At 45.0% G+C, this 13,612-nt stretch overlaps 1 protein-coding gene across 7 annotated transcripts in view; it reads left to right on the top strand.

Moving 5' to 3' along the window:
* AGPAT4 (1-acylglycerol-3-phosphate O-acyltransferase 4) overlaps nt 1-13,612 on the top strand; it is a 117,918-nt gene that overhangs the window by 21,034 nt on the left and 83,272 nt on the right. The gene's annotated exons all lie outside the window — the stretch shown is intronic.

Below are 13,612 nucleotides of genomic sequence, written 5' to 3' on the forward strand. Positions count from 1 at the left end.
GTAGTTCTGAGGTACAGCTTCCTGATTTCCTGCAGATCTTTAACCAGTGATTGGGGAAGGCTGTAATGCACAGTAATATTTTACTCCCTCTTAGAGAGTAAATGTCAGGTGGGCGGGAACACAAGGGACAAGGGGAAGAAAGAATCCTCAGAGCTTTGTCCCTCCTGTCGGAGGGATCGAGCTGCTCGCTGACTCTGTAGGTACCAGTTTTTCATCTGTTAAATGAGTGGTTAGTGTATTGATCTCTACAGTTCATTTCTTCTCTGTTTATTGGTATTTAATGTATGATTATAGTATGAATTAATGGAGGAGGGAAAGAACTTCCCATAAACGCCTTGGATACAGCTCGTTAAATATTTGGAAATAAACCCATTTAGATTCTCGTGGAGCACCATAGCCAAAAAATAAATGTCAGATCTAAGAGTTAAAAATATATAAAATTAATCATGGAAAAAGGAGATGAAATAAGTGAATGTGGACCAGTTTTCTGCAGGACAAGAATTAAGGGTAGAAGGAAGGACTTTCTAAGCCTAAACTTTCTGAAAGAAATCACAGCTTTTACTCCATAATAATTTAAGGCTTTAATGAGCAAAAAATACTGGAAAAATTGGTCACTCTAAATGGAATAGTTAAGATGTTATTCTATTTAATATATGGAGAGCTCGTGCAAATCAATATACAAGAGATAAGCGGGCAGTAGATACAATAGACAAGTCGTGACAGAAAGCAGTAGTTTAATAAATGTTAAAAAAAATCCACTGCACTTATAACCCCCAAAATGCAGATTAAAACAGAGACATAACTTTTAATGTATGAAGCGTTAATCGGGTTTTTGTCGCTTTTAGATGAGAATTCTTATTGCCGACAAACGTGGTGGAGTGTGTATTTTTGTAAATTGCTGGTAAGAACATAAATAGCTATAAACTTTTTGGAAATCAATTTGGCAAAATTCACTAGATGCCTTAAAATGTTTGTTCCTTGAACCCAGAAATCCTGCATGTGAGAATTTATTCTAAAGATATTACCCAAAATTAAGGGGGAGAAAAGGGCTTTATACCCTGAATTGTTAATTGTTGCATTACTAATTATTTTAAAAAAGTAACTTTATTTATTTATTTTTGGCTGTGTTGGGTCTTTGTTGCTGTGCGTGGGCTTTCTCTAGTTGTGGCGAGCGGGGGCTACTCTTCATTGCTGTGCGCGGGCTTCTCATTGCGGTGGCTTCTCTTGTGGCAGAGCATGGGCTCTAGGCTCATGGGCTCAGTAGTTGTGGCGTGCAGGCTCAGTAGTTGTGGCTCGCGGGCTCTAGAGTGCAGGCTCAGTAGTTGTGGTACATGCGCTTAGTTGCTCTGCGACATGTGGGATCTTCCCAGGCCAGGGATCAAACCCATGTCCCCAGCATTGGTAAGTGGATTCTTAACTACTGAGCCACCAGTGTGTGGGCTTTCTCTGGTTGTGGCGAGCGGGGGCTACTCTTCATTGCGGTGCCCGGGCTTCTCATTGTGGTGGCTTCTCTTGTTGAAGAGCATGGGTGCTACGCACACGGGCTCCAGTAGTTGTGGCTCACGGGCTTAGTTGCTCTGTAGCATGTGGGATCTTCCTGGACCAGGGCTCAAACCCGTGTCCCCTGCATTGGCAGGTGGATTCTTAACCACTGTGCCACCAGGGAAGTCCCTGCAATGGTTTTATCTAGCAAAGAAAAAAAAAAAAAAAAAGCCAGTGTCTTCACTGAAGACTAGAAGAAAATAAACCAAAGTGTCAGTGGCCATATAGGTGGTAAACTTTCTACATTTTAGACTACAAAATTTTTATAATGAATGTGAATTACTGTTATAATGGGGGAAGTTACCTTTAAAAGAATTCACGATTTTGGTTCACTAAGTGACTTACTCTATGAGAGTAATTTCCTTTACTTTTACCAGATTTTATTTTAATAGAAGATTCTTTGTTTAAAGAAAAGTCAACTCTGTTCCCCAACCAACATCTGAACTCCCCTACTGGGGTTTAAGTAGGTAATTTGCTTTCATTTTAGTTATTTTCATGTCAGTTTGATATATTGCCTCATGCAATTTCATGAGGTAGAAGAGGATTCTCTGCTTGGTTACAGGATATAACGGTTTAGAAAGAAATCGTGTGGGTTTATCTGCATGGCTTCTGTAGGGAGAGTAAATTGTTGGGTCATCTGCTCTGTCCTTATTATAATGGGAAAGAAACCTAGGACTTTCTCAGTTCATATTATCCCTTTGTACGTTGTTTTTGACAATTCAGGGTTATTGGTATGGAGACTAAATTAGGTCGTCTAGAAATTTGGATTGAATCAACATGTATTGAGCATCTATTTATTCTGTAAGAAGTGGAAGGGGTTGGGGGTTCATCCTGGGCCTGGAAATAATTACTCAATAAATACTTTGGTTTATTGGGCATGATACTCACCCACATAAAACACAGAGAGGGACTCTGTAAGAATCCCCTGTGCTTACTTTCAGCAGTCTAATGCAATGGTATAAATAGAGCTGCAACAATAAATATGAATCAGTGAATTTTTGACTTAATGGATGAATGGGTAGCTTGGTGGACAGACGACCTAATGAATGAAGAAAGTTGTCAGTGGATTAATGAATGTTTGCACGAATCCCAGAATGCCTGTTCCAGATTCTACTTAACAGAAATTGGAAGGAACATCACTGCTTTCACCAAGCATCCTGTATTCCTGAGCTTTGTGACTCAGGAAAGTAGAAAAAGAAAAGGAGAGAGAGAGAAGGTCCTGTTTTGTGTTTTATCACTGCTGTTCTTAATGAAACTTTTCGAGGAATAGCCAGTCCATAATGACCCCAAAAGCATCGTTCATAGCTGAGTACGTCAATATTCTGTGATCGTATTTCAGATCTCTCTAGAAACAAGGATACTGTAAGTCAACTTATTTTGGGCGCTCACAGCCAGCAATTCTGTCTTCAATAAATGATTCATGTCAGGAAAGCATTTAAGTGCATTTGTTTTCTAGTAAGTCTCTCTTCGGGTCCATTATGCATGAATCAAGTCGGGGAAATTGCCTGGGTTCATTGGCATCCCTTTATGAAAATCAAAGAAATGAAAGATTTGAAATCTAGTCTTATCGATCTCCCACTGTCCCCTACCCTCCTTACCAGAACATGAGGATGGGCAACAGCAGGGTCTCCAGGGACTCGAGGGTCAAGGGCGCTTAACGAGCAGTGAGGACAATGGAGAGGGACCCACCGGAGAGAAAAGAGCCTGGTTACTGGTGTCTGTGATGCAGAAGAAAAAGAAAGATCACTTGCTGGGGCTTCCCTGATGGCGCAGTGGTTAAGAATCCACCTGCCAACACAGGGGACATAGGTTCGATAGGTTCGAGCCCTGGTCCGGGAAGATCCCACATGCCGCGGAGCAACTAAGCCCGTGCGCCACAACTACTGAGCCTGCGCTCTAGAGCCTGCGAGCCACAGCTACTGAGCCCGTGTGCCACAACTACTGAGCCTTGTGCTCTAGAGCCTGTGAGCCACAACTACTGAAGCCCGCACACCTAGAGCCCGTGCTCCGCAACAAGAGAAGCCATCACAATGAGAAGCCCGCACACAGCAGTGAGGAGTAGCCCCCACTCTCCACAACTACAGAAAGCCCATGCGCAGCAACAAAGACCCAACGCCGCCAAAAATAATAAATTAAAAAAAAAAAGATCACTTGCTGTCCCCACCCAAATTAGCTACTCTGAGCAGACCCTCAGGGACCCACCCCACCTACAGTGAACTCTTGATCATGACAGAGCCAGCAGGGTGCTTCCTCCAAACCCTACTCCCTGGTAAGTACCCCAGGGTACTAAGGCCATGTTAGTTTCCATGAATCAGAAGCATTCTAGTTGAGGACATCTGGACAAGTGGCCCCACTTTCCATTTTCTGAGCCATAGAATTGAGAGTGGTTACAGGTGCCTAAGCGTCCGCCCTGCAGAGCCTTTGCACATTCTTTTCTTACCTCACTGACCTCTTCCACCACCCTTGTGGGGTCGGTGTATCTGGCAGAGCCTCGCACTGACAGATGAGGAAGCTGAGATTTCTGGAGGCCAAGTAACCAAGGTGATACGGACACACGGATGATCAATAGTCAAACCCAGCCCCCGACTCAATACTGGTGCCTCCGCTTCTACATTTTTTTCTTCAACCACTAGTAGAGTCATGATTTCTGGGTTCCCAAGGAGGGCTGTTGTCCAGTTGACACGTCCCGGTGCAAGATCAGTTCCCAGTCATGATGCCTCCTGACTTGTATTTGCACCAGTTAGCTGCTGTGTAGAGCTTCCCACGTCCACGTGGTTTTGTGACATATGCTCTTCAAGCTTTGGTTACTGTCACTTCACGTCTGCTTGGCTTTCTGAGATGGCCTGTCTCTGATGCTTGGAGCCCCCCCAAGAGCTAGCAGTTTGGCCATTTGTCCAAGGCTGGTGACCTCTGCTGGTTACGTGCCCTGCTCACGTGGCCACAGGCAGTGTGTCGTCCTCAGCATAATGGTGAGAGTCATCACTCCTGATGGAGCTGGCGACCCAGACAGACTAGGTGGGCTAGGCCAGAAGGAGTGGAGAGATTTGGGCGATCTTCTCAACTTTACTGGAAAACGATGCTGGAGGATGTGCTTGGCTGACTCTGTTCGGTGGTATCCCCACGGTGTCCTGGCTTGGCCATTCACAGACCACGTGCTGTTGTTTGTCCATAGGGGAGCCTGCTTAAAGGTTAGAGCTCCTCAATACTGAAAACGTTAGGGTTGTACCCCTTCCCCCAATGGGTACTGAAAATGAAAATATTGAATTATAAAATAAGGAAATTTCAAACAATGTTTTGAATTTTGCCATAAGTCTTAATTTTTTTTTTTTTTTTTTTTTTTTTTGCGGTACGCGGGCCTCTCACTGTTGTGGCCTCTCCCGTTGCGGAGCACAGGCTCCGGACACACAGGCTCAGCGGCCATGGCTCACGGGCCTAGCCGCTCTGTGGCATGTGGGATCTTCCCGGACCTGGGCACGAACCCGTGTGCCCTGCATCGGCAGGCGGACTCTCAACCACTGCGCCACCAGGGAAGCCCCATAAGTCTTAATTTTAAAGGCTTTTTATTATTATGGGTTTTCGGTTTATTTTGAAATATTAAAGAGCAGCTTTTATGAAAAAAAATTAGGTGCCGTGATTTGCTGGGGACCCAAGCACGTGTCTGTCTGCACTGGTGACTGGCCCCGGCTTCACACTGCTCGGAAGTCTGCCCACTCCAATCTGCCCCCTGGGTGATGCAGACACACCTTTTATCTGCTCATCCTTTACCTATAACATTTGGCGAGAAATGTGTCCTCAGCTCCTTATCGTAAGGCTCCGTGAGGTCAGGGAAATACTGGTATATTCACAGGGCACCAAAGTGCTGAGAGTCTGGGTCTTGTCAATGCCAGTTTTTATTTCTCCTCCATGAAGTCAGAACAAGGTTCATATTTATTGTACTATGTTCAGCTCTTTTTTTAAAATTTATTTTGTTGAAATATAGTTGATCTACAATGAAGTGTTAATTTCTTCTGTGCGGCAGCAAAATGATCCAGTTATACATACATTCTTTTTCACATTCTTTTCCATTATGGTTTATCACAGGATATTGAATAGAGTTCCCTGTGCTCTACAGTAGGACCTTGTTGTTTATCCATTCTATATATAATAGTTGGCATCTGCTAATCCCAAACCCCCAGTCCATCCCTCTCCCACCCCTCTCTCCCTTGGCAACCACAAGTCTGTTCTCTATGTCTGTGAGTCTGTTTCTGTTTCATAGATAAGCTCATTTGTGTCATATTTTAGATTCCACATATAAGTGATATCGTATGGTATTTGTCATTCTCTTTCTGACTGACTTCGCTTAGTATGATAATCTCTAGTCGCATCCATCTTGCTGCAAATGGCGTTATTTCATTCCTTTTTATGGCTGAATAGTATTCCATTGTGTACATATACCACAACTTCTCTGTTCATTCATCTGTTGATGGACATTTAGGCTGTTTCCATGTCTTGGCTATTGTAAATAGCGCTGCTGTGAACGTAGGGATGCGTGTATATTTTCAAATTATAGTTTCTCCGAACATATGCCCAGGAGTGGGATTGCAGGATCATATGGCAACTCTATTTTTGGTGTTTTGAGGCACCTTCATACTGTTTTCTTCAACTCGTTTCTTTAATATAATTTCTATGGGAACTAACAGGTATTACCCATCATTATAAAGAGGGCCTCAGAACAGGTGACTGTGAACTGTCTTCCTTTAGGTTGGGAATGGAGACGTGATCCCTTCTTTAAAACTTGTGAGTGGACTTTGGGGCAGCCTTACAAGGCACTTTGGGCTCAGAGGCGTCCTGGATTGTGCGGATGTCCGAAAAAACATGTTCCAATGAGGAAAGTCTTACGAAAACAAACAAAAGAAATGGATCACGAGACCCACAGGCGGAAAGTTTAGTAAAAAATGATGGTAGCTGGTTTTGGGGCGCGGACACGTGGGAGAAGCAGCTGAAGGAGGGGCATGTCACAGGCACTCTGGGAGCCCCGGTGGACCCTGGTACCCAGGAGTGCCCTCCTGAGGCCTGAGCTGGCTGCAGCCTCTCATCAGCACAACACCCCTGGGGACCGGATTATTGCCTCCATTAAACAGATGCAGAAACTGAGGCTCAGAGAAGACGGGTTCCTCGCCCAGGGTCACACAGTAGGTAGATGGGCTTGACACCAGCGGCCACCTGGCGAGGTTCCCCTTAGGTGGCGTGCCTTGGCCACACGGCTTTGTCACGACCCACGTGGGAAGGAGAGAGGTGGGCAGTGTGATGAGACCCGCTGTCCTGACCGTGTTGCCTTGGTGACGGTAGGACTGGAGTAGGAGGTGGATTCTACACTGAATAAAGCTCTCTTTTTTGTTGCGGGTGCCAGCTGGCGATGCATGTACCTCACGCCTGCTCCTGGAGGCCCTGAGCTGGTCGCAGGCCATCTCCCTGCTTGGATGGGAGGGGAGGCGAGAGCGGCCCCTTCCTCTTCCTCAGCCTCCATGTATTTTCAGCCTTCACAGGTGTGTGACTGAGTTGATGGCCATACCACGTGGCAGCAATAATGGTGTGAAGATTATAACGATCTCCGTGCAACCTCCATCAGTCTTCCATTTTTGAAAAGGTTTCAAGATTAATTGGAGTAGACTCATTTAAAGCAGAAATGTGTCTGCTTCCCCACTTGGAAGATTAATTTTCCTTATTTCATTTCAGTTTTGGGTTTCACGATTTCATGATATTCGAGTTTTATCAGGACTTCATAAAAGTCCTTCATAAAATTTTTTGGAAACTTCCAGAGATCGAACATAATTTAAAAATATATTTTCCACTGAGTATCTTATAAAATAGTTCACACATTCTTGGTTGTTGGAAATGCAGCTAGGCACCAGCTCGCTCCGACTGCACCAACTCTGTGAGGTCAGAGCCCTCCGATCCCAGGGACCGTGGGAGAGCTGGATTGGGGTTTGGGGATGGCAGACCTTCTACCTGGAAGGAGGGCATGACTGGGTCTCTGCAGGACTGACTGGTGGGGCAGTGACTCAAAAACTCACGATCACCCCAACAGTCAGACAGGGAACCGGGAGGTGAAATATGGAACCAAGTTCATGAAATAAGGCCACGTTCCTGTGGAGTCTAGCTGCCTTGGGCTTCCTGTCTTAAAGGCAGCCTAACCTGAGCTTAGTTTACTCTCTATTTGACTTTTGCATGTTCCCTGGTCTCACTAAACCTCAGTTTCCTCATCTGTAAAATGGGGATAACAGTACCTTCCATAGTAGGTTTTTGTGACAGTTAATGAGACAATGTGCGTGTAAAACATTCAGCGGACTTATTCTGCTGCACTGGGTACCATTCAGAAGACCTGATGTTTAACTCTAGATATTTTAATCTTGTAGCTGTCAGAGCTACAAAAGGCCTCGGAGAATACCTCATTTAATTTCCTTTATCTTTGTTTTTTCTTATGACAGGAAAAGTTACCTAGGTTATCCCTCTGGGTTTACCTGATCCTGGTTTCCTTGGATTAGATTTAAAACTCTTTAGGAATTTCTTTTTCTCTTATAAGCTGCTCAGAAGCAACTGTTAAACATAAACTTAACCTCAGTTTTCTATAGACTTACATTTTTATTATCCTAAAATTAGATTTTGGAGAGAGACTGAGGGTTATTTATTATTGGATGTAATGAAGTAGTTGAGTATGATTTATGACTTCTTTGGAGTTTTTGTTTTAATGGACTTCATATATGGTACAGGGGTATTAGACAAAGGACTGTTCCATCAAATTTTAAAATAAGCTAATTTTACAGAGGCTTCTGCCAACCCATTAGACAATGATAATTTTTTAATTGAGGAATATTTTAGTAAGAGACGGTTAAATTCAGTCTAGAACACTTTCTCTCGTGTTTTGTTTTGGGCCTTGGGCCAGTGTAACTCCCGGGAATCCAAAACTAAATTTATCCATGTTTCTCAGGAGGAAGTGCTAAGTGGCTGCCTCGGGCTGCCACAAGTTCGTTGCTGCCCTCTTGGAGATTTTGCTAAATTTATTTAACCTAAAGTAGATTTCGAGATCTGGAAGATGGACCACTGGAACAGCCCGCCACTCATTTCACCTGGGACCGCATCCACATCCCTTTCCCGCAAGGCACCTTTGTGCCTGGGCATTCTCTGCCTTACAGGCCAAAAGTATTCGTCCAGAAACAAAGTCCACCAGCCAGCCCTACTTGAGTTGTGTGCGCACACACAGAAAGATAACTACCGGTAGTGTTTTTCTGAGTTGTGGTTATTCTCTCTCTCTATAATTCGGTGACCTTCATCTCCCAATATCATAATGAAAATGTTTCCATCTTACTACAAACCTATTATAGTGATACTTTCTTCATTCGATTGTGTGAGTTTCCCATAATTCACTTGATTGTTTCCTCATGTCAGAAAGGTAAATGGTTTTCTAACTTTGGGTGCTTACAAATAATACTGGTTGAATATCTTGGTGCAGAGAGAATTTTCTAAAAGCTGGTTTTATCCTTGAGAGAGATGGTCAGAGGTTGGCCTACGGAATCAAGTGGTGTGAAGATGTTGAGGTCTTTCTGTGTATGCCACGTTGCTTTCTAAAAAGATTGTGTGGTGGTTCTCATTGTGAGAATGAGTCCGTCTTACCCCAGCTCTTTTAAAATGGCGTATTATCAGTTTTAGTTTGCAATATAAAAAGTAGCATCGTTTCAATTAGCATTTGTTAGATCTCTCTTCTGTTTTGTGAACCCTGTTCTGGTGTTTGGGATTAAAAGAGCCTAAATAATGGGTTGTATAGATTTCAGTGATGGTATTAAATTGATCTCGGGCATTATCTTAGCAATTCCACTTGGAGTGATTTCTTTGGAAGGAAGCTTTGGCTTCCTCTAAAACCCTGACCTGGTTTAATTCTGTCATGTAAATGTACAAAAGACAAAAAAAAAAAACAAAACAAAACCCCACCAAAATCTTTAAAAACAACCTAGTGGAAGAGTTCATCCCGTTTCAGGTTTAGTCTCTTCCTGAGTGTGTCTGAAGCTCGTGCTTATTTAATAGTTGCAGAATATTGACTAGGGCAGAAGACCGAAGTCGTAACTCAGGTCCTCCCGTTGGTTCTCTAATTTGATGCTTTACGTTGAAGCCGCGTCTTTAGGGAAGGATGCACCTTGAATTCTCCCATGGGGAGATTCTGGGCTGCTTTTATATGTTTATGTTTCCGCTGACGCCATCTGCGTTCCCACCCCTCACCCTGCAGGAGTCCCAGGTAGCAAAGCTCCACCGGTGTGTGCACGCCAGCTTCTCTGCATCTGCCCAGTTTCAGGGTAGAAATCTGCGTGGGAAACACAAGGGTAATGAAAGCATCCTGCCGGCTGGCACCCTCCCTTATTCCGAAGTCCCTTTGTCATCTCCATGCTTTGCCAAGGTCATTACCTGGTTAAAAGGGTACCATCCATGTGAGTTTTGGTGAACGCATCACTTCCCATCTCAGAGTCACTAGCAGTAAAGGACAGATTAGAATGAAAACAAATGGAGTAGGCAATGTTTTAACACACTTCAAGGTAAATTAAAGAAAACATCAGGCCCTATCAGTAGATAGGGAGTGAGAAGGAAAACTGATTTATATCTCACTGGCTTTCCCAGGGATGCCAAAGTAATACATCTTAGCTGCTCCTTCTTTCTTTTCTTGAAATGAGAGAAAAATTCTCCCATTATTGTGAGCTCCCTGTGTTCCAGGCCTCGTGTTAAGTGTTTCAGACGCTTTATTATACGTGAGCCTTGCAGCAACCTTGTGTTGGCGGTCTCGTTCTGGTTTCGCAGAGGAGGAAGCTGGGGGCTGTGGAAGTTCAGTAAGGGATGGAGCTAGGCAGCGGCCAAGCCTGGATTTCTAGCCAGGACTGCCAGATTCGAACGTTCCTGCAACGTCCCTCACCCTCTAGCATCTGACCTGCGTCACCCCCACCGTCAGCTATGCTTGGATTCAAGGTGGTCTCAGGTTGCCTTCACGTTCCAGAATTTCTCTGGTCTGTTGCTGATGGGCTGGATTTCCACCTTTCCGCTCACCTGACAGGGTGAGCCCACCCCGTGGTTCTTCCTCATCAAGTTTGCAAGCAGCCTTCAGGGACCACCTTCATCATCCCGTGTGCTCCATCCTCTGACCACATCTAACCAATGGCAGGGATGCTGGGAGATGCGTCCATCCAGCTCTGTGCCCAGGAAGGGGGAGAATCTCATTCTCGTTATAGAAAAGAACAATAAAACACGGGCAAGAAAAGAGAAACCACCTGTAATCCTTCCACCAAAAATTAGAGGAAAAGGCAAGAATTTTAAAATGCTTTCTCTCTACCTGTTTTTGTCACTGGTCAGATCTTTACACCATCTTTCCTCAGTATGGTAGCGAATTGGCAAATCACCACATTAGAGAGAAAGCTTGCCTTTAGTCAAGAAGGGGAGGATGGTCCCCCCAAACTTCTATCTGGAATAAACTTAAGACATGCAACACATATTCACCCACTAGACACCCCCCCGCAAAAAGTTTAGCCTTGTCTCTCTTTTAATAATCAGTTAAATTGTTTCATAAACTCGCAGCACTTCTTACCTTATTGTTCATCATGCATTTCCTTTGCTATTCTTGTCGTTTTTGCTCTTGAATATCAATTTGAGAATCAACTAAAGTTTTGCAAAAAACAGTAGCCTCCTTGGAATTTTGATCGCAATCTATTAGCCCTTTTTGTAGATAAAGAATCCGAGATTCAGAAAAGTTAATTTACCTGAGGATACGCAACCAGTAAGGGGTATAACAGAGCTTCAAACCCAGACAGTTGAACTCCAAACCCACACCAGTCTAGGAAGGGGGTCTGGGGCAGAACAAAGCCAGCCAAGGCTCGCCTGTCTGTGACCCCCCTCGTGACTCCTAAAGCTCACCAACGTTGTGTTCGACCCCTGGTTCATGCAGTACTAGCAAGGGTTTTACTAAAGGGCATGCTGGTCCCTGGACTTAAACAAGGAAAAAAAGAAAAGCTTACTTTTTCTTCGTCATGCCCTACTTCTGACAGGAAACCGAGGAAGGCGGCATTCAATCCCCTGCGTTTCCAGTACCAGCTGACTTCCATTTCTTAGTGTTAAGTCAGCAAAGCAAAGGATTTGTCAAATACTTTCCAAACGCTAGGTCCCAGAAACCTAGTGAAGAATCACACTTCTTCTGGCCTAGAGTGTCTGGAAGCTTTTAGAGGCTAATCCAAGGACAAATGAATACAGCACGTGAATATTCCACCTCAGACTATAGCTGCTGCTGACGTGTGTCACTCCTATTCATGTAGCTCCTAAAAGCCAAGTGCATTGAGGTGAGCTACCAGCTTAATGTCTGTGCCTTCGAGAGAGACTGGGTGTGTTGAAACTAAGTAAAGAGTTTGACAACTTGGAGGTGTCCCAGGGCAGTGCTTTCTGAAAAACATTGAAGAAGGGCTGCTTCAGCCCCTGCAGCGTCCTGGCTTTGTGCCAGAGAGCAGGGCTTCTGGGGAGATAGATGGTCTCAGCTGAGCTGAGCTGACTTCAGAGAAATCAGGCCAAAGGTACTTTCTATTTCCCTCGTCTCAGAAACACATAGGAATCACAGGTGCCTTCCAGTTAGTCTAAGCGAGGGTCATGTTTTACAGGAATGCACCTTGTGACTGTCCTTATGCCCAAGACTGTCCTCAAAACCAGCCTAGGAGTCCCAGAAGCGAGTCCCGTGTCCCCAACTCTGCGCCTAGTTTGGGACTATGAACCTCACTGAACGCTGCACTGGTTTTGCCCTGGGCTCCTTTCTGGGCTGCTCTGTGGAGGGGAGTTCTGAGCCCAGGAGAAGCCCCACCTCACACCCCAGGGGTCAAGTCGCCCAGAGAGCTGGAGGAGAAAGAGCTCGGACGTCAGAACTGAATCCTTTTAAGCACTTTTAAAATAATTAATTAATTATGGCTGCGCTGGGTCTGTTGCTGCGCGCGGGCTTTTCTCTAGTTGCGGCGAGCGGGGGCTGCTCTTTGTTGTGGTGCACGGGCTTCTTGCTACCGTGGCTTCTCTTGTTGCGGAGCATGGACTGTAGGCGAGTGGCCCCCAGTGGTTGTGGTGTGCAGGCTTCAGTAGTTGTGGTGCACGGGCTTAGTTGCTCCGCGGCATGTGGGATCTTCCCGGACCAGGGCTCGAACCCGTGTCCCCTGCATTGGCAGGCGGATTCTTAACCACAGTGCCACCAGGGAAGCCCCGTCAGACTGAATCTTAAGGTCAGTTACTGATGGTGGCAACCTCAGGCAAATCGCCCAACCTATGGGGCATCTCAGTTTCTTATTCCGAAAAATGGGATAATAATAATACTCATGGATTCATCTGAGGCTTAAAATGAGATCATATATGTGCTACTGTCATACAGATTTTTTGCGGGACAGTATTATCCATAAAGATTGTAATGACGTCTAGGGTCTCTTCACTATTACTGTTAGAAAGGTCGTCCTGCCGTTGGAGCTGTTCCTGAGGTCGTCTGCAATGACGTTCTGCTTCTGGGAGAAGCTAGCCTGCTACGCATCACGCTCCAGCAGAGTATTTGAACCTCCTGCCTCCAGGCTGTTCCTCAAAGGCTTAATTTGCCAAACTGGACAGTTATTTCATTATTCCATTCTGGGGTTGGAGACTGATGACAGGGCCGTGAGTCTGGCCGCTGTGCATGTTTTGAGTTTCTGTTCAATCTTAGAACTCTTAAGGGTGCATGTGTGCGCGCACGTGTGTGTGTGTGTGTGTGTCTGTGTGTGTGTGTCAGGAGTGTGGTGGCGTGTTCCTCTTGCCTTCATAGTTGGTTATTTGTGTTTACTGATATCTCAAAGTTCATCCCTTGTTTCCCTTCATTAAATCGTTCCACAAATATATATGTATTTTTTAAAAATTTTTATTCATTCATTTATTTCGTTTTTGGCTGCACTGGGTCTTTGTTGCTGCTGGCGGGTTTTCTCTAGTTGCGGCGAGCGGGGGCTACTCTTCGTTGCGGTGCACGGGCTTCTCACTGCGGTGGCTTCTCTTACTGTGGAGCACGGGCTCTAGGTGC

The sequence above is a fragment of the Phocoena sinus genome, chromosome 12 (assembly GCF_008692025.1).
Source record: "Phocoena sinus isolate mPhoSin1 chromosome 12, mPhoSin1.pri, whole genome shotgun sequence".
Taxonomy (NCBI): Eukaryota; Metazoa; Chordata; class Mammalia; order Artiodactyla; family Phocoenidae; genus Phocoena; species Phocoena sinus.